This window comes from Marmota monax, unplaced genomic scaffold (assembly GCF_021218885.2).
Source record: "Marmota monax isolate L192 unplaced genomic scaffold, Marmota_monax_Labrador192_F-V1.1 WCK01_AAM20220418_F8-fsc00134, whole genome shotgun sequence".
NCBI classification, from domain to species: Eukaryota; Metazoa; Chordata; class Mammalia; order Rodentia; family Sciuridae; genus Marmota; species Marmota monax.
In genome coordinates, this window is record NW_026692281.1 from 4,443,155 (window position 1) to 4,463,279 (window position 20,125).

The following is a 20,125-nucleotide window of genomic DNA, read 5'->3' on the forward strand; positions in this document are numbered from 1 at the left end:
TCCTGTGAGGTACTCTGTATAAGGTGACTGAAGTAACCAATACCAGAACAGAGGTATAGAGATACATATATCTGCATGTACATGGGGATGTGTCATCTACTTTCAATAAAATTAAAATGTACTGATGATCTGCTCCAAGTGCTATTATTTCTTGAGTTTCATTTTCTGTACCTACTTCTACCCTCACCATCACTGATGCAGGTTTTCTTCATCCATCATCAAAGTATAAAAGTAGGGCTGAGGCTACGGTCTAATGAATATTTGTTTACTTCTCAAATGGTTATCTCTCCTGGGGAAGTTTGAAAGACAAGATTAATCTTTATGTTGAGGACCTGTTGGGAAGCAAACAGCTGGATGAGATAACCTCTTGTGATTAAGATTTCAAGGTTTAGATTTCCATATGGGCAGAGCCTAGAAAGGTTCAATTTGTTGCTGTCTCCTCCCTCTTGCAAAGGCTGTTATTCAGCACTGATGTTATTATTGTTGTTGTTATCATGGTGATTATGATGAAAAGAAATAATTATAGCAATCAAATATGTTTTCTTGTTGAATATGGTCAATATGGTGCCTGCCACTATATATAGCATGTGGGAAAAACTGTCCCTAGTTTTGTAAGCCTCCAGTCTAGGCTCACCATGATAAGTCCTGTGGAAAGAGTAAATAGGCCAGACCCTTTCCCTAAATCTGGTTAACCACCAGTAATCTGGTTCTGCCTCCCACAAGGGTAATGGACCATGCATGACAATAGGGCATCTGGGATTCACTATCTTTCTTTAATTTGGGGAAGGGAACAAAGATTACAGAGCCCCTATTATGGGTCAGGCATAGATGAACACATTGAAACCTTTCTGAAATATTGTACAGGTGTTCTTCTTTTATGTACATTTTATATATGAGAAATACTGAAACTCCATGGTGGTGAAGCTACATGCTCAAGGTTTCTCTACCAGTTTTGAGTCCTCTAGGTCCTCTCAGTCCTTCCATTAGATATTACATACTCTGCCAGGAAGACTAGGAGCAGGAGGAGGCAGTGAGGGGTGGGAAAAGAGAAAACAGAATGAGATGTAAGGGAAGCCCCAGTCCTGACTTCCCATGAGACTGACAGTCTGTTCTGCAAGCCAGGACCTAAGTGGCATCTCCTTGGCAACATTACAGGATAAACTTGTTCAGGTCCATTCACCGGTAGTGAAGTCTTACATTTTTGTCTTTAGGAAGAATTTTGAGGAAGTCTTAACTAGGGGAGTGCTGCCTCACACAGCTGCCTCCATTGCACTGGTATTTTAAAAAGTGTGGGAGTGATTTGTGTGGCTGTCCCCCACCACCGCATATTATACAGTTTTATTAGCATAATTGCCAGGTTGATTATCCTAATCTATTTTAAAACAGGGGTGTGTCCATTAAGACTTCCTGGAAAATTCTAAAGTCAGTGGCTTTCCCTTACAGAGCAGGAGCAGGGCTCAAATGCGGGGTTTTCCAGTCAAGAGGCATGACCCGGAGGAAGCAGACCTTCCTAGTTCTAGTACATACCTTGAAGGAGGTAGGGAAAGCACCCATTCAAGTTGCAGGGCCCACAGAACGCCAGCTGGCTCTTTTCTCAACTGCCCCAGGCTTGTTGATTTGAATCCTAAGATTATAGCGCTATTTTTTTTAAAAAAAAGGTCTTTAAAACTGCACACTATGATTAATATGTAGGGACTCTGCCCTCCTGGAGGTATTGCAATCGCTGCAGAGAAACCGATAAGTCCATTGAACAGATCCGGGAAAATGATTGAGGACAGTTGATTGCGCCCTCACCTTCCAGTCCCCGGCAAGCCTGCCCCGCTTCCTAGGAGTGTGAGGAGGCTTTCCAGGAGGGTGTCGCGCTCTGCCGGGAGCTTGGGTAGCGGGTGCAGGTGGCCTCTCTTCGCAGCTTGCAAAGAGGTGGACCCATTTGCATTTACCACCTCATCACTGCTCGCTGCCATTTACTCCTACCCGCTCAATAATTATGCTGAGGAAATGTTTGGGTTACAATTCCGAGCTTGGTGGACCGAGGCGGACTGCACGACCGCAGTAGGCAGCGGGGTGCGGAGGGTGCTTAGTTAGCGGCTGGATTGGCTCTCCTTCGCAATGTGTGCACCCTGACTTGGGCGCCACAGCTCCTACCTTCTCGGGAGTGGCAAGGTCGCCTGAGACCGCCTCTGGGGAGCGCGGAAAGGACCGTGTATTGGCCTCCAGCCAGCCTCCTACTGGCTGGCTGCAGTGTTCCGACCCCAACTTCAGAGTTGTGGCCCCTCCCCTCCCCCTGGCGTTCGCCTCTGTGGCTCCATCTTCCGCCAATTGTGACCCGCAGAATCCGCCGCCCCGACGGCCAGTCGCTGGCGAGGAGCAGCGGCCGGGAGCGGCTCAGTCCAATGAAGGCCTCCTTGGTCCCTAGTTGGCGCCTCGTGAACCTCCGCGAGCGCTCCCAGGCGCGCTCATAAACCTGCCCCGGGAGGCGACGAGCCCTCGCCTCCCGAGGGGCTCGGCAGGGGGCTAGGGACCATCTAAACCGCGCAGAGGCTCTCTTGCTAGGAGGGCTGCTGAGGCAGAGAACAGCCGTGCTTCGTCACAGTGGGACTCCCTCTGAAGCCGCCACCACGCCAGAAGCCTCCAGCTAGCCCGCTAGCCAGGCGCCCCGTCGTCAGTGGCTCTGTCCGGTTCTGGGCAAACAGGACTGTCGCCTGCTTGCAGCCCCGCCACTTTGACCACCCCGTGGCATAGCGTGGTGGAGCGAACACAACTGTGGTGCGGACTCACCCACTAGCTGGTCCAGTGGTCCGACGGAGCGCTACTGCTCCTTCTTCGCTTCTAGCAAGGTAACTGCGAACAAGCTGCCGGTTCTCTGCTGACTTCATGCGTACACCGGCAGAGGAAGGGCACGATTTTGCCATCAGCTCCTGGAAATTGGTAGAGACCACAGCTACTAGGGAACCCTGACAGGGATGGCTGGGACACGCCAGGGTAGAGCAGTGAGCGTGGACGCCAGCCTGCCACAACTCGGCCCAACAGCCATTTTGCATGGGTCACCAACCCAGTTTATGGATATGGGATTTAGGATTTTAGGGGATGGAGTAGGGAATTGAGGAAGAAAGGAGGAGATGGTTGAGGAATTCAGGGCAGGGATGGGTAAGCTGCCCCTGGCAGCAAAAAGCCATTGGTTTCTCTGAGATCCAGGACCTCAGGCTGCAGGAAACTTCAATGTTGTGCCAAGGTATTGAGCTACTTCTCGGAGTGCAAGGAGGAGGCTGGGTGCCACAGGGTGAGTTCACCTCTGTTAGGCCAACTCTCTAGGGAAGGGCACAAGTATCATCTTCCAGTAATAAATGTTATGATTTTGTGGCAAGAAAGACCATATCTAAGCTGCCTCTATTTAGAAAGATGAATTAGGTGTGCTGGAGGGCAATTTTGCAGTGTATCAAGGTGAGAGAAGGGAGGGGGACAGAGGAGCTCTCTTCAGATATCTGCAAAGCTATGAGAAAGTATTGTTTGTTCTGTGTGGTATCAGGAAGGAGAATTGGGATGGTTCAGAATTCAACAGGATGGGTACCAGGGGAAGGATTACTGTAAGAAAGCACTTTCTAATAGAGAAGGAGGAGGAGTGCTTTTACTATGTGTTGGACACTTTACTGAGTACTCAGCATAAATTATCTCACTTACCAATTACCATCTGTTCAATGATAAAATGGCAGGGAGGTAGTGGCGCCCAGGTCATTAAAGGCTCTTAAGCAAGAAAGATGTTAAATAACCACCTGGCTTCCATATTATAGATGATATTCAGACCTCATGTGGGAATTTGTGTTATGTGAGTAAGAGGTGGATTAAGGGGCTGGGGGATTAATTCAATGGTAGGATGCTTGCCCAGCATACTTAAGTCCCTAAGTAACATTCCTAGTATGGCCATAAACAAACAAACAAACAAAAATCATAAATTAAGGGATCAGTCATGTGTTCCCCCCCCCCATGGAGAAAGCCTGAGACTCTGGGATCTCTGGTCCAGACTGCTCACTGTATGCATTCTGTATTCATTATTCCATGTGTTTAAGGCTCAGGCTTGGCAAGAAATGATTACACTTAGGCAGCTTACAAAAGCTGCTTCTCAGGATAACTACTAGGTTGGCTGAAATGCACATTTAACTCTAGAATAATTGTTCAACTGAACACCTAGAGGGATATCTGAGCTTTTGAAAGTCCAGATTGTTTCAGTGTGGGCAGCTGGAGCCACCTTCCTTTGACATGAAGAGGACATGTGTAATGTGTGTGTGTGTGTGTGTGTGTGTGTGTGTGAGTGGGGGGATGCCTGGTGGTCAAAAAACAGGATGTTTAAAACAGAAAAATAAGACCCCTGCTTTGTGAAAGGAGAAACTATTCAGGGAGGCTGCAGTTATTCCATATCTCATGTTAAGACGATTTGTTGGAGCTGAAAGAGGCTTGCCCAAAGGAATTGAGAGGTTGTCACTTACAGGTAATGTGACATTAGGGAAGTCTCAGCACCTTTCTATGCCCCAACTACTCTATCTGTAAAGTCAGAAAATTAGAATTTTCTTGGCTATCTCAAAGATTCCGCTTGACAGTGTCTACCAATGTCAAATGATCAGCAAAAATAAAAACAAATGGGGTTGGATGTCTTGCACACAAACATTTGGGGGAGTTATAGGATCAAAACTCCATAATGTATTGAAGATGGGCCACCTTCAGGAGCAGTGCAATCTTGCTACCTTCTTTCATGGGCTAAACTGTCACTCTAATATCTATCCACTTGAGATAGGCTTTCAATGACTACGGTTTTTCTGAACAGCCAAGGTTCTGAATGGTAAAAATTAAGGGACCACTTTGAAGTTGCCTGCATTTTCCTATGGTAGCTGCATGGCTTTCTGTTCACTGCCAAGGTAACTTGGCTTGTGGCACAAAAATATGGAGTATCTGCTGGTGGGATGTATTATGCCGAGCAATTGGACAAGAGTGCAGAGAGGAGTAGTAAAATAAGCTTCTGCTCTTTGAGGGCTTCAAGTCTGTTTTGGGAAAAGTAAATATACTGATCATATTGTCAGGCAGAAAGACAGAGTGCATTAGGGGTACAGAAAAGGCAGGAGCCTTGCAGAACAGTAAAAAATATGCTAGACTAGTAGTTTGGTAGCCATGTGTTCTAATCTCTCATTGCCACCTAGGTGGCTCAGCCCACCTGGTGAGGCCTGCAACTTTAAGGCCTCCTAATATTTAATAAGTATTTCCGGTTTGGGTGGGTCCTCAAGATATATTAATGGTTGGCCATGAAGGATTCTTGGTAATATTTACACTAACAATGCTGAATGCAGAGACTGAGGCAGAGCTTTCCTGGGCAAATGAATAATGTGTGCATTCATGGAGGCAAGGAGGCACCTAATGACTGGACACACCAGGGGCACCTAATGACTCATGTAACTACTGAACCAACCAGGTAATATAGAGATCAAGGTTGCAAAGGAGGCCTTTGAATACTACGCCCAGGTATTCTGGACTTTTTTTCTTAAAAGACAATAGCAACCATGCCTGAATTGTCTGGGAGTTGTTGTAGGACAAATAGTCATGAGACTTAAGAGCTTCATATAATGAATTATGTTTTACCCAGTTTCCATTTTTAATCTGCCAATTTTCAGGCATTCAAGGACAACTTAAGCAAATGACTTGCTGATGGTAGACAGTCCCTACCAATGTCAATGGAGAAGAAACATGATAGAGTGTAGTAGTCCATCTTTGAGATAGCTGCTGGGGAACTGGGCATGGATCTGGTCTTTTGCTGGGAAAAAGGGTGACTGGTCAGTGGATTGAGTGTTATCCTCATTGCCTCTCTGAGGCTGATGGACAGAGATTGGGGGAAGGGAAGAGAAAGGGAATCTCTTAGATCTTGTAACTCATTAAGAAAAAGAGTTTGAGACTCCCAATGGGTTCAAGAATGGATCCAGATTCTTTATTTTAATTTTATTTTATTAGTTCCTCTTAGTTATACAAGAGGGTAGAATCCATTCTGATAAAATTATACAAGCATAGGATATATTTTATTCTAATTAGGATCCCATTCTTATGGGTGGGCATGATAGTGATATTCATTTAGGCATTTTGTTATGTGTACATAGGAAAATTATGTTAGATTCATTCTACTGTCTTTCCTATTCCTATTCCCCTTCTCTTACTTTTGTTTCCTTTTGTCTAATTTACTGAACTTCTCTTCTACCACTCCTAGCCTTTTATTGTGATTTAGCTTCCACAAATCATTGAAAACATTCAACCTTTGGTTTTTTGGGATTGGCTTAGTTCATATATCATGATAGTCTCCAGATCCATCCATTTACTGGAAAATGTCATAAAGTCACTATTCTTTATGGGTGAGTAAATTCCATTGGGTATAAATACCACAATTTCTTTAACCTTTAATCAGTTGACAGGCATCTAGGTTGGTTTCATAGCTTAGCTATTCTGAATTTTACTGCAATAAACACTGATGTGGCTGTGTCACTGTAGTATGCTGATTTTAAATCATTGGGGTATATGTCAAGGAGTGAGAAAACTAGGTCAAATGGTGGTTCCACTCCTAGTTTTTTGAGGAATCTCCATACTGCTTTCCAGAGTGCTTGCAACAATTTGCAGTCCCACCAGCAATGTATGAGCATTCCGTTTTCCCCATATTCTCACCAACATTTATTTTTATTTGTATTCTTGATAATTGCCATTTTGCCTGGAGTGAGGTGGAATCTCAGTGTAGTTTTAATTTGTATTTCTATAATTTCTGGAGAAGTTGAACATTTTTTTACATATTTGTTGATCATTCATATTTCTTTTGAGAAGGATCTGTTCAGTGTGGATCCAGATTTTTTAAGTTGGAGCTGATGATATTGGAAAAAGTCCAGCCAATCATACTTAAGAGATGGAAAGAAACATGGTTTTGGAGTCAGGAGAGTGGTTTGATTAAAAGTTGATCTGGGGGCTGCCGTTGTGACTCAGTGGTAGAGTGCTTGCCTTGCATGTGTGAGGCTCTGGGTTAGATCCTCAGCACCATATAAAAATAAATAAAGGTATTGTGTCCATCTACAACTAAAAAAAATTTTAAAAAGTTGATCTGGAAGATTCAACAGATCTTTTCCAGCTCTAAAGATCTATGAAACTATAATGCAATTTGGACCCTCCATGGATAAGTCTATTTTAGACTCAGAGACTTTGTTGAGAATTGAAGTAATAAGGCTAGGAACTATTTTAAACTGAGGGCTTAAAAAAATCTTAATATTTTAGGTGGAATTAGGTGGAGAAGAGAAGGGATCAGAGGATATATATAAAGTTATTCCCATTTTGTAGTTTCTGGGGCAGTGGCCTTGTGTTGCTAGATATTGTTGTTTTTGGAAAATTATATTCCTTCATCCAAGGCCACTGCTTTGTAGGTCATATCAAAGAGATGAATCCTTTGGATATTTCCCTTTTTTAACCCCATTTTTTCTTTCTCCTTTCTTCCCATCCTCCACCAATACTTTTCAGATTTTTAGTGGCTATTACTCTGCCTAGAACACCTGACAAATTGTGGCTTTTCTTCTCTTTCTACGTGCAGAGAGCAGTTCCTGAGCTCTTTCTTTTGTGTCTACCAAGAGAACACCTAAATCATTTTCATCTTCCCTTTCTGGTACTGATAGCACATAACTCCATCCCCAATTTATTTAGCTGCTAAGTCTTTATAGTCAATGATGATAATGTTTTATTGTATTTTTAAAAATAAGAGAAATACTATGAGTTAATTTTGATATACCTCAGAAAATAAGATGGATAGATGACTGGAAAAGATAAATGATCAATAAATAATAGACAAATCAGTGACACGTGTTTAATAAAATATTGGGACATTAAGTAATGTGAAAATATGTAGTAAATAATCCCAAATAAACACAAGTACACAAAATAAAAGTAAAGAAAATTTAGTTTTATCTTATCTCCATTTTAAATTTCCCTTCCTAAAGACTACCACAGATCACAGTTTTCTGTATCTTCTTCTAGTCCTTTTCGTTTTTATATACATTCATTTATATACTTAATAACATTATTTATTCTTTTTATTTGTTCTTTTTAGTTATGTATAACTATTTTGACATATTTGAACAAACAAAGAATATATCATTTTCTAATTAGGATTCTAGTCTTGTGGCTATACAAAATGTTGAGATTCACTGTGGTGTATTCATATATGTACATACTAAAGTTATGACAGATTCATTCCACTATTTTACCTCATTTTTTTTCAGGTACCAGGAATTGAACTCAGGGGCACTCAGCCACTGAGCCACCTCCCCAGCCCTATTTTGTATTTTATCTAGAGACAGGGTCTCCCTGAGTTGCTTACCACCTTGCTGTTGCTGAGGCTGGCTTTGAACTCGAAATCCTCTGGTCTCTTTCTTAGCTGCTGGGATTACAGGTGTGCGTGGCACTTCATTCTTTTTAAATTTAAATACATTGCACTTTACATTTGATTCTGCAATTTGCATTTTTTTCCACAATGTATATTGGAAATCTCTTTACATCGATGTATAAAATTTGCCTCATCTTTTAAAGCAGCTGTGTAATATTTCATAGTATGAGTATGCATTAAAACTTTCTTTCTTGGTGGAAATTTAGGTGATTTTCAGCTCTTCCCTGTGGCATACAGAGCTTTAGGGTATTTCTTTGATGATTATCTGTGAACATGTGACCACCTATTTCAGCAGAGAAAATTCCTAGAAATTGAGTTATTGTGCCAAAAGTGTTATGCCTTAAAGTACAGCCTCCCTTCCCAATTTCCATTTTTATTATGGACATTGTCAAACATACAGAACAGTTTAAAGAATTTTATAGTGTACACCCATATATCTACTACCTAGATTCTATCATTAACCTATAAATTTATTTGCCTTATCATATATACATGCATTCATTCATTTATACATTCATCAAGCCATCTTTTAATTTGCACATATATTATGAATGAAATAATATATATATATAATATATATGACAAATATATAATAATCATTATATTTTCTGTACTATTCTAGAGACTTAACATATGAAAATGTTTACTGGCAATTTATATTTCTTTTACTGTAAATTGTCTCTGCATATTATTTTGCCTATTTGTGACCTGTTTGTGTTTTCACATGAATTTGTGGAAGATCTTTATTTTGTAACATACCTACATGTTGATGATTCTGCAGGGCTTATGAAATTTATGAGATTCCCACCAAATACTATTATCGCTGATTGAAATCCTTTGAAACCACTTCCTACCCTCTTCTCATCTCCTACCTCATGCTGTCTTTATGATCAGAGAAATTTCTGAAAATAAATCTGATGGTGTCACTCTCCTGTTTAAAGCCTTTCAATGGACCCTCATTGCTTAAGAGAGTTCAGACTCTCAAGCCTTAATTCTCACTCTATCTTAACATCAACCTGCCTCTTTATTTCTACTATTTCCACTCTGGTTTAAAATTTTGTACAGCCATGGTAGAACACACTTGTAATCCTAGTGCTTTGGGAGACTGAGACAGGAGGAGCTCAAGTTCAAGGACAGACTTGGCAACCTAGGGAATCTTGTCTCAAAAAAAAATAAATAAATAAAAAGGATATACCTCAGTGGTAGAGGGGCCCTGGGTTCAATCCCCAGCACCACAAAACAAAACAAAACAAAAAATCTTGTGCACCAGCCAAATTTAGTAAGTTGTATTTCTTCATATTCATAATACACTTTCCTCTTCCTTTCTTGCTTTTTCTCAGAATTTCTACCTAAAATAATTTTTCCTCTCCTCATTATTACATGGCCAAGGTTTGTTCATCCATTAAGATTCAGATTAAAATGTCACTTCTTCCATGCAGAGTATCCTCCTTCAAAAAGAGTGTACTTATAAGGAAACTTTTTTTCTACCTCTTTTACTCTTTTCCCATTTCCCTCTCTCTGTCACCCTCCTCCATTTCTTCTTCATGTACACACACACACACACACACACACAAAGCTAGCTATCATTGTCTACTTTGGTTCACATATTTTTTTTTTTGTGTTTTTCTGTTTTGTATCCCTTTAAGAGCCATAACTATTAGGTCCTAATAAAAATAACAAATTAATGGATCTAGTTTGAAAATAAGCATAGATGGGGCTGGGTTTGTAGCTCCATGGTAGCTTGCCTAGAGTGTGTGAGGCACTATGTTCAATCCTTTGCACCACATAAAAATAGATAACATAAAGTTATTGTGTCCATCTTCAACTAAAAATTTGAAGTAAGAAAATAAGCATGGACCCACATATCAAAGGAGTAGAATTCCCATATTTGCCTTACAATCCTTGGTTTATCTGAAGATTTCAGGGTAGAGTGCAATAGCAGTGAGGGAGGGGTGGAACGATCTGCTTGTGTTTGGTGCTGACAGATCTGCTTTCTCTATGATAGGTGATATGAAATGCATAACAGAAGTAAGGAAGGGGTATGGATAGGATTCATAAAATACTGCTACACTATTCGTACTTTGGGTGTTGCTGATATGCCAGAGTCATTCTGAGTATAAGGTGGGTGAAGCACTATGTTTCGCATCTTGAACAAGCTGATCCCCTACTCTGAGCTTCAGGTTCTCATTGGGCAAATAATGGGAAAATAATACTGATATTGTCACAGGAAAGAACAATTAAATGCATTATGGGACTACACCGTTTTGAAAGAACTAAAATGCTGTATAAGCCTGAAGTATTTCTGATTGTAATAATATTTTGTGGTGACTGGTCCAGAGACCTGAGTTCCAGACCTGGCCTTTCTCTAGCTTCACACATGTCTTTGGATAAGTACCTTGCTCTCTCTGGGTTTTTATTTGTCATCTGTAACAATGAATTGAACTGAACTGGAGCTATGATTTTCATAAAAAGCCAATTTCCATGGAAGCACAGTATGCTCATGGTGGAACTTAGGCTCTGAGATCATCTTCTCATCTTGGGCTCTAGAGGTAGTCTAGACTAAGCTAAATAATCTCTAAGGGTCCTTCTAGTTCTCATATTCCTGGGAGTCTGTCCATCCAGATATTTCTATCAGCACAACTATTTTCTAGGTGAAAGGTAGGAGAGAAGCACAAAACTGGCTCTTCTTTCCTTCTCACCTAGTCTTAGGCCCTCAGTCACACTTCTTTTCTAGTACATGTGCCCTCCCATTTTTCACCAGGGACTATAGCCTGTCTCCCAGGGTAAGCTGTTATTTTGGGGGATTGTTCTCAGACACCAAGGCCATTGCTGATGCCTGAAGTCTAACTTCTCTTTATGAGCAATCCTAGAAGGCTGTGGGGGCAGTGGCCAATGGTGGGGGACAGTCTGAGTTACCATAGTCTTTTCCTTATTTTTATGCCCCCTACTGGAGCCACAACCTTTTGGGTTGTTGGGGAGAAGCAGAATCAAATGACACATGTGGCCTATAGGGTTTGTTATATGTTCCCCAAGTTTTATCCTCAGGTGTTAAAAATGTATATTGTATCCAAAGTCATTCCTGGATTTTTGGACCTATGAGTAGATGGTACCAGTCCTTGCCTAGCACCTAAACCAAACTAAATGTAGCCTTCAAGCTGCCCTTCTAAACCAGGATGTCTTTTCATTTCCTTATTCATTTTTAATAGGACACATGAGTCTTAGAAAACTTAGTTGAAGATTACAATTGGATAAAATCTAACTGAACTCCAGAAAAATCTTATTGAGGATCACATACAATTAAACAGCACAGCTTAGTCCATTTTAAACAGATTTTTTTTTTTAATTTAAACAAGTGCAGGGGATGAAACGATGTATTCTGCAGAATGAAATTCTTCCCAATTATTCTTCTGTCACATAACAGCCAGTTAATAGAGGAGAGAAACAGAGATGAGAGAGGGAGAAGACAAGAGATGGGCTAAGCAAGAGTGGATGAAAATCAGCCTGTGATACTGGCACTCACAAAGAATTTTGAAGATCTTAAATTGCTCTTTGTTCTTGAGCTTTCAGAGCTTTGCTCTGAATGAGAGGGGAAATTAGTCATAACAGCTCATCAGAAGCAGTGATCAGAACACCCTCACCCTAGACTGTCTGGTCCCCTGGAAGTAACCTCCCTGCCACCACCAACCTATTATTCACTCTCTTGGTGCTTTCATAGCTACCACTCTGCAAGTTAGACTGGGGTCTATTGGGGTAGGAATCAAGGGCTGGGTCGTTGGAAGATGAGGATGGATAGGGAAGGTTAGATGATCATCAAACTGAGAATGTTAAAGCCTAAGTTAAAGAAGATAGTACAGTCTGCTCTTTGCTCTTCATGACCCTATTATTGGGTAACTGTTGAGGGTTGAGAATGTTGCTAGAAGGCCAGAGAATGTAGGTTGTAATCCTGGGTCATGATCATTATCATAGTCAGATAATTCTGAAGCCTTGTTTCAGGCAACGGCATCTATTGTTTTTTTTTTTTCCCCCAACCTCAAACCAGTGGCTAAGGCACATTTGCCATTTTTGTTTTTCCCATTGCTTCTTCTACGGAAGAGAATGAGAAAGAACAAAGGGTTCAAAGATTACGAGTGGTGAGAGCAGATCAAATGGAGGTTTCAGAGGAACTGACCAGTCAGGACAGAAGGAATGGAAGGTTTTCTTGAGTATCATGGGAGCTAATGGTTACCTATCTGAATTAGCAGATTTAGTAAGTAGACAGGTTCCATGCTGGAGAATGGTCTGTCCAGTTTGAATCCATGCTATTCCCATAACAGACAGAAGACGATAAATCTGGCTTCTGACAAAATTGTGAGCAGGAAGTGAGGCTGTACTGATATTATTCTCTAGAAAAAGGTGTTGGGAAGTTTCCTCAGCCTTTTAAGAGAAAGCAAAGGGATGTTGGGAAATCACCAGGCTCTGTGACTGTAGTCTCTGCTCTGCCCCCCACAGCCCTGTAGGCCAGGCTTCTCTTCTTTTTCCTTTTGGTTTAGAAGGCAGTAGTCCTCATCAGATCCTGAGAGTCTGACTTCTATAAGTAGGGGATGAAGATGGGAAGGCATGGGGATAGTTAGTCTTCTAACTTTTTACTACATTTGTTCTGTCATTTTGCTTTCAACTCCCAAGAGCCCTAGCATTACAGCTCCCTGTCCCTTTACCTTCTGACCCTCCCCTTGCCGCAGTCTGGCTGGGCACAATCAGGAGCCACTTGTCAAAAGAAACTAACTTTATTTTTAGAACCACACACGCCAAACAAAATAGCCTCTCAGGAAAAACCCTCAGAGCCTCAACTGCCACCACCGGCTTCCCACAAGCCTCTCTCTCCCACACAAGCTTCTCTCCACCTCCCACAATCCTCCTGCTCTTGAGGCCGATTGGCTGGGTCACGTGGGCGGAGCCAAAAAAGTCCCCCAATGAGCAGCTCCGTGGTCTGAAAGGGCAGGGAAACAGCCCAATGAGCATCACCGCAGAGGAGCCAATCAGCTAGATGTTGCTGGGGCCGAGGAGCCAATCAGCTAGATGTTGCTGGGGCCGCTGTGAGTCAATCATCAGCCAGCAGCTGGAAGTTTGCTGGCAGCTGGAAGTTTGCTGGGGCCCCTTTGGCTGTGGCTCTCAACATCTCCCCCTCTCTGTTTAAACAACAAGCATGTGGCTTAGGGACCGTGCCTGTTAGGCAGTCCAATTCAACATATGGTCCTTACCCGTCATCGGATGAACTGACCTCTAGGCGTCAGCCTCCAGTCTTAGGTTGGTACCACTGCAATTGGATCATACCCGTCACTGACTACCGGTCCAGCATACAGCCATACTTGTGGATAGGCCTTTGCACCTGTGGGGGGGTGAGGTTCTTTGCCTCACCTCTGTTGGCCCCCAAATTTTAGACCATCACTAGTAGAGGAGGATGCAAAATGCCATGACATTAAGCCAATTGAGGGCTCCTTTGAAAAATTGTACCACCGGTGACACCATCAGCAAAAATACTCCAGCACTACCACAATTCGCTGTACCAACAGATAGTTCACAATGCATACAGGTGAGCTCACAATGTGTCCAGGCAAGTTCTGCAAGCAGTTCAGTGATGGCTATTGTAGAAGCTGTAGATTGGTTTTATCTTTGACTTCACCAGCACTGGGATGAAGATAGGAATTCTGGCAATAATGGCTAAAGAAAAAATTATGTAACATTCCAGAAGGCACTAAAAGAAAACAATTTTCTTAACAATTTACATTGTCTTCACCGGCACTGGGATGAAGATAGGAATTCTGGCAATAATGGCTAAAGAAAAAATTATGTAACATTCCAGAAGGCACTAAAAGAAAACAATTTTCTTAACAATTTACATTATCTTTAAGAGAATTATTAAATATAATGAAAAGGAAAGGTGAAAGTAAACAAACAGATCTGTTAACCTTCTTTTTTGTTTACATATTAAAACAATCCTCAACAGTTGTTTACCCAATTTAAATTAAACCATATAAATCACGTGAAAAAAAATATTTGGATCCATTTTATCATGAGCGCTCATCATATATGATATATGGACATACGTACATTCAAACATATAACACAAAACACAAGTGTGCACACATAATATAATACATACAACACATAACATTATAGTAAAGGCCTTATAACTTTCTACAGGTGAAATCTCCATTGCAATGTTTAAAAACTCTATAGTCAAAAAATAGAACTGATCAGCAAAACATTAACCTAGGTCTGTATGAGCTCAAAAAACAAAATAGAACTTCATGATATGGCAAAGGGCAATAATAAAATAGATATTGAAAAAAGCATCCTGGTTCTGTTGCAGATGTAAGAATAGCCAAACTGGAGTTTTGGATATCAGTTGTTATGGATTTGAGCCAAATCATCTTCTTTTTGGTCTGTAGAAATCGCTTTAGTTAATCTTTCTGGAATCCAAATCGGCTGCTGTTCTCCCTGTGGAAACACATAAACAGACCCCCGACTCCAGACAATCACTGGGTCAGGACCTTGGTTAATCTCTCTGGAATCCAAATCGGCTGCTGTTCTCCCTGTGGAAACACACAAACAGACCCCCGACTCCAGACAATTACTGGGTCAGGACCTTTCCATTGTCCTGTTAGAATATCCTTCCAAAGTACCTTGGGCTTATGTACATTTTTTGGACACATATGCCTTTCCACAGCACTAAGTCCTGATAAATCCAAATTGAAAAAGTTTAGAGTAAAAAGGGTTATTTTAAGTTTATCTTTGGGGAATATATACCCCTTCCCAATTCCTTCTTTTTGCTTTAATAAGTACATTTTAATAGTTTGATGAGCTCTTTCAACTATGCCTTGTCCCTGTGGATTGTATGGGATTCCTGTTATATGAGTAATGCCAAATGTTGAGCAAAATTGTTTAAAAGAGGTAGAAGTATAACCAGGGGCATTATCTGTTTTTAACTGTTTTGGAACACCCACAGTGGCAAAATTTTGTAAGCAATGAGCTATAACATCTTTAGTTTTTTCTCCGGCATGAAGGGAGCCCATCAAAAATCCAGAAGAAGTATCAACTGTAACATGCAAATATTTTAATTTTCCAAATTCTGGCAAGTGTGTGACGTCCATCTGCCAAATATGGTTAGGTATCAATCCTCTAGGATTGACTCCAAGATTAACTTGTGGTAAAAAGGCCACACAATTTTGATATTGTTGTATTATTTGTCTAGCTTGTTCCTTAGTTATTTTAAAATGCTTTAGTAAAGTATTAGCATTGACATGGAACTTTTTATGAGAATTTATAGCTTCTTCTAGTGTAGAGAAAATATGTATGTCATGTGTAGTTTTATCTGCTAAATCATTGCCCAAACTAAGGGCTCCAGGCAATCCTGTATGTGCCCTGATATGTCCTATAAAGAATGGATCTTTTCTGTCCCAGATTAGACTTTGTATAGTGGAAAGCCAAGAGAAAACAGTAGAAGAAGGGGAAATCCTACCAGCATCTTCAAGAGATACTATAGCATTAACTACATACTGACTATCAGAAAATAAATTCAATACAGAATCTTTAAACATCACAAAAGCTTGTAAAACTGCATTAAGCTCTACCTTTTGAGCTGATTGTTTGGGTACTAAAAATGTAAAAGTTTGTTCAGGGGTAACTACTGCTGCTGTACCATTATTTGACCCATCAGTGAATATATTTGGAGCATTCATGATAGGTGTTTTTCTTGTCATTTTTGGAAAAATTACAGGATGCAATGACCAAAAAGACAATAAAGGATTCGATGGTAAGTGGTTATCAAATGAAACATTAGATTTGCACATGATTATTGCCCAAGTATTTAACTCATTAGCTAACTCATCAATTTGATTCATAGTATATGGAGTAATAATTTTATTGGGAGAAATTCCAAACACTCCCTTTGCTGCTTTTATTCCTTTGAGTATTAATTGTCCTACAGCCTCAGGATACCTAGTAAGAATAGTGTTAGGAGAATAAGATAAATGTATCCATAATAATGGACCTTCTTGCCAAAATACTCCTGTAGGAATATTTTTTGTTGGTAGTACAATAAATAATAAAGGCAAACTTATATCAATTCTATCCAAATGCATATTTTCCATATATGTTTCAATGATTTTTAATGCCTTTCTTGCTTCAGGCGTTAACATTCGGGGTGAATTTGGATCTGATGGACCTTTTAGGATATCAAATAAAGGTCCCAACTCTCCTGTTGGTATACCTAAATAAGGCCTTATCCAATTTATGTCTCCTAATAACTTTTGAAAGTCATTAAGTGATTTGAGTTGATCTACTCGTATTTGAATTTTTGGTGGACGGACCATGGTTGAGGATAATAGAACTCCTAAATAATTAATTGGAAACTTTAATTGTACTTTATCTATTGCTATCTCTAGATTTTAATTTTTTAATAAGTTTGTAAGTGTGGCATAACATTCTAGCAATGTGTTTTTATCTTTGTGTGCTAATAATACATCATCCATATAGTGAAATATTTGTAGTTCAGGATTTTGATTTCTAAGTGGCTGGATTACTTTGTTAACATAAATTTGACACATAGTTGGGCTGTTAGCCATCCCTTGAGGGAGTACTTTCCATTCATATCTCTGATCAGGACCTTCATGATTCAGTGTAGGGATAGTAAATGCAAAACGTGGACTATCCTCAGGATGAATTGGAATTGAAAAAAAATAATCTTTAATATCTATAACTAAAACATACCAGGTTTTTGGCAAAGCAGACAACTGAGGAATCCCTGATTGAGCAGGTCCCATAATAACCATCTCATTATTAATGGCTCTTAAATCTTGCAATAATCTCCATTTACCAGATTTCTTTTTGATGACAAAAATGGGAGTATTATGGGGAGATACAGACGGTTGTATATGTCCTTCTGCTAATTGTTGTTTCACCAGGTCATGGGCTGCTTGTATATTTTCTTTAGTCAGGGGCCACTGAGGAACCCATACTGGTCTTTCTGATTTCCAAGTAATTTTTATTGTCTCAGTGGCCCTTTCTGAAAATCCAACCCATGTCTGTCTGTTCCTTGATCTATTTGTATTGGTGCTGCTATACCTTGTTCTTGTTTTTCTAATCTTTTTCCTTTCCTAAAACCTTGTCTAGTCATAATAGTGGGTGCATTTTGGTTGATGTTATTTGTTAATGTCAAACCTAATTGATCTAGGACATCTCGTCCCCATAAATTTACGGGAAGATGATCCAATACATATGGCTGTATAGTTCCTTCACATCCTTCAGGATCCTTCCAATCTAATACCATTGCACTTCTATGGGGATTAGTTTCCACTCCTAGGCCTCGAAGCGTTTGAGTGGCTTGTTGTAATGGCCAATGTTTTGGCCATTCTTGACGAGAGATGATGCTAAGGTCTGCACCTGTATCCAGTAGCCCATTAAATTCGTGTCCTTGAATATTTAGTTTTAGCATGGGGCGAGAATCTAAATTTAAAGAAAGCATAGCCCAATCTACACCTGTGGAGCCTAATCCCTTGGAACCTCTTTCTACAGTACGACTGGAAAATTTATCATGTAGGCTGGGTATTATTAGTAACTGTGCTATTCTATCTCCTGGTGAAATTACTGATATACCCTTTGGAGAACTGGCTATAATTTTTATTTCACCTTCATAATCGGGATCAATTACCCCAGGACTTATCATAAGTCCTTTTAGAGTAGAAGAGCTGTGTCCCAATAATAAGCCTACTGTTCCTTTGGGAAGAGGTCCTTTCACCCCTGTGGGAATGATTTGAACGCCCATCTCTGGAGTTAGTACTGCTCTGGCGGAGGCACAGATGTCCAACCCTGCGCTCCCTCTGGTTTGTCTGATGAGGGATCTGATGGACAATGTGTCCTGGGCACTACCCTGATGGGGTTGCTGGGTTCCTCCAGTGCTCCGTATATTTGTGGTTTTGGGCCCCGGAGCATTGGGCCCCCCTGTCCATTTTTTGGCAATGGAGCCCGATGCCTTTCTCCACGATATCGTGGATAAACACCTGGTCCTTGTTCGTTTTTTGATAATGGAGTACCCTCTATGGTGGTTTGAGAACGGCATTCATTAGCCCAATGTCTCCCTCTATGGCATCGTGGGCAAATACCTGGTATTCTACTCCGTTGATACCTAGTTTTGTTAAACCCTCCTCCAATGGGGCAATTCCTTTTAAAATGTCCTGTTTGTTCACAATTGTAGCATGTTCTTGGCCTGGCATCTAAAGCCTGTTTTACTGCAGCTGCCACAATTTGCCCTTGTTCATTAATGTCTCTGGCATCTAAAGCCTGTTTTACTGCAGCTGCCACGACTTGCTCTTGTTCATTAATGTCTCTACATAATTTAATATATGTGTTTAAATCTTCATGTTTCCATGGTCTAATGATATCTCTGCACCAATGATTCGCTTGCTCATAAGCCAGGTGTTTTAGTAATGGCATTGCTTGTTCTGTATTCCCAAAAACTCTGGTAGCTGTTTGAATAAGCCTATCTACAAATTCAGCATAAGGTTCATTAGCTCCTTGTATTACCTTAGATAATTGACCTTGTAAACCTCCATGTCCTTGTAAAGTCTTCCATGCCTTAATTGCATCTGCAGCAATTTGTGCGTATACGCCAGGATCATATGCAATTTGTTGCTGCTGATCCTCATAAGGTCCCTTTCCTAACAACATATCTAGATTTCTCTGAGGATAACCAGCTGCTGCATTTCGCCTAGCCGTCTCCTTGCAAAATTCCTCATTGGCAACCTTCCGTAACAGGTATTGTCCTCCATTTAGCACAGCTTTACACATATTAGCCCAATCTGCTGGCGTCATGTTCAAGTTGTTAATGGATTCGACCATGCTTACAGTGAAGGGTGCTTGAGGACCATAGGTTGTTACAGCCTCTTTTAGCTGCTTCACTGTTTTGAAATTTAAAACTTGGTAAAATCGCTGCCCTCCTGCCTCAAATACAGGGCATGTTAATATTTGAGATCTTGTCTCAGGATCCCAACTATCAACTGCGGGGGTTGGGGGCCTCCCAGCATATGGAGGTGGCGCTGTTGGTTGGACACTTACGCCCTCTGGTGATAGAAAGGTGTTAGTAGCAGTCTCCTGTTGTAACTTTCCCCCTGATGGCTTTTTCTGTTTTACACTTTCTTTCTCTGTCTGACTAGCTTGAGAGGCCTTCTCTTTTACTTGAATCTTTTCCTCTGTCTGACTAACTTGAGAGACCTTCTCTTTTACTTGAATCATTATGTCTTCTTCTTCCTCTACCATTGTCTGAACTGAAGGCTTTGGACTAAGCAAACAAGATACGAACGTCCACAATGGCAATGTGCCAACTGGCAGAGTCCCTGGGCTTTTCTTTTCTATTCTTTTTAAATCTTCACCATGATGGTTCCATTGTGATATATTTAACAACTCCTCCTTAAAAAGCCATGGGCTACATTTTTGTATTGTATCAACGTATGCCCTGACTGTTCTTGATTTTACTGAGATCTAGCTGATTGGCTCCTCTGCGGTGATGCTCATTGGGCTGTTTCCCTGCCCTTTCAGACCACGGAGCTGCTCATTGGGGGACTTTTTTGGCTCCGCCCACGTGACCCAGCCAATCGGCCTCAAGAGCAGGAGGATTGTGGGAGGTGGAGAGAAGCTTGTGTGGGAGAGAGA

General features: G+C 40.9%; 1 protein-coding gene across 3 annotated transcripts in view; it reads left to right on the forward strand.

Annotated features, from left to right (window-relative positions):
- Positions 1-2,393: 2,393 nt before the first annotated feature.
- The window catches only part of Arhgef9 (Cdc42 guanine nucleotide exchange factor 9), a 331,435-nt gene continuing 313,703 nt past the window's right edge, over positions 2,394-20,125 (forward strand). For 2 of the 3 annotated variants that reach the window (XM_046440417.2, XM_046440431.2), the window contains exon 1: positions 2,400-2,837. The gene's annotated coding sequence lies outside the window, so the exon portion shown is untranslated. Of the gene's footprint in view, positions 2,838-20,125 lie in introns of all 3 variants that reach the window. The other variant, XM_058578283.1, reaches the window with a different exon arrangement.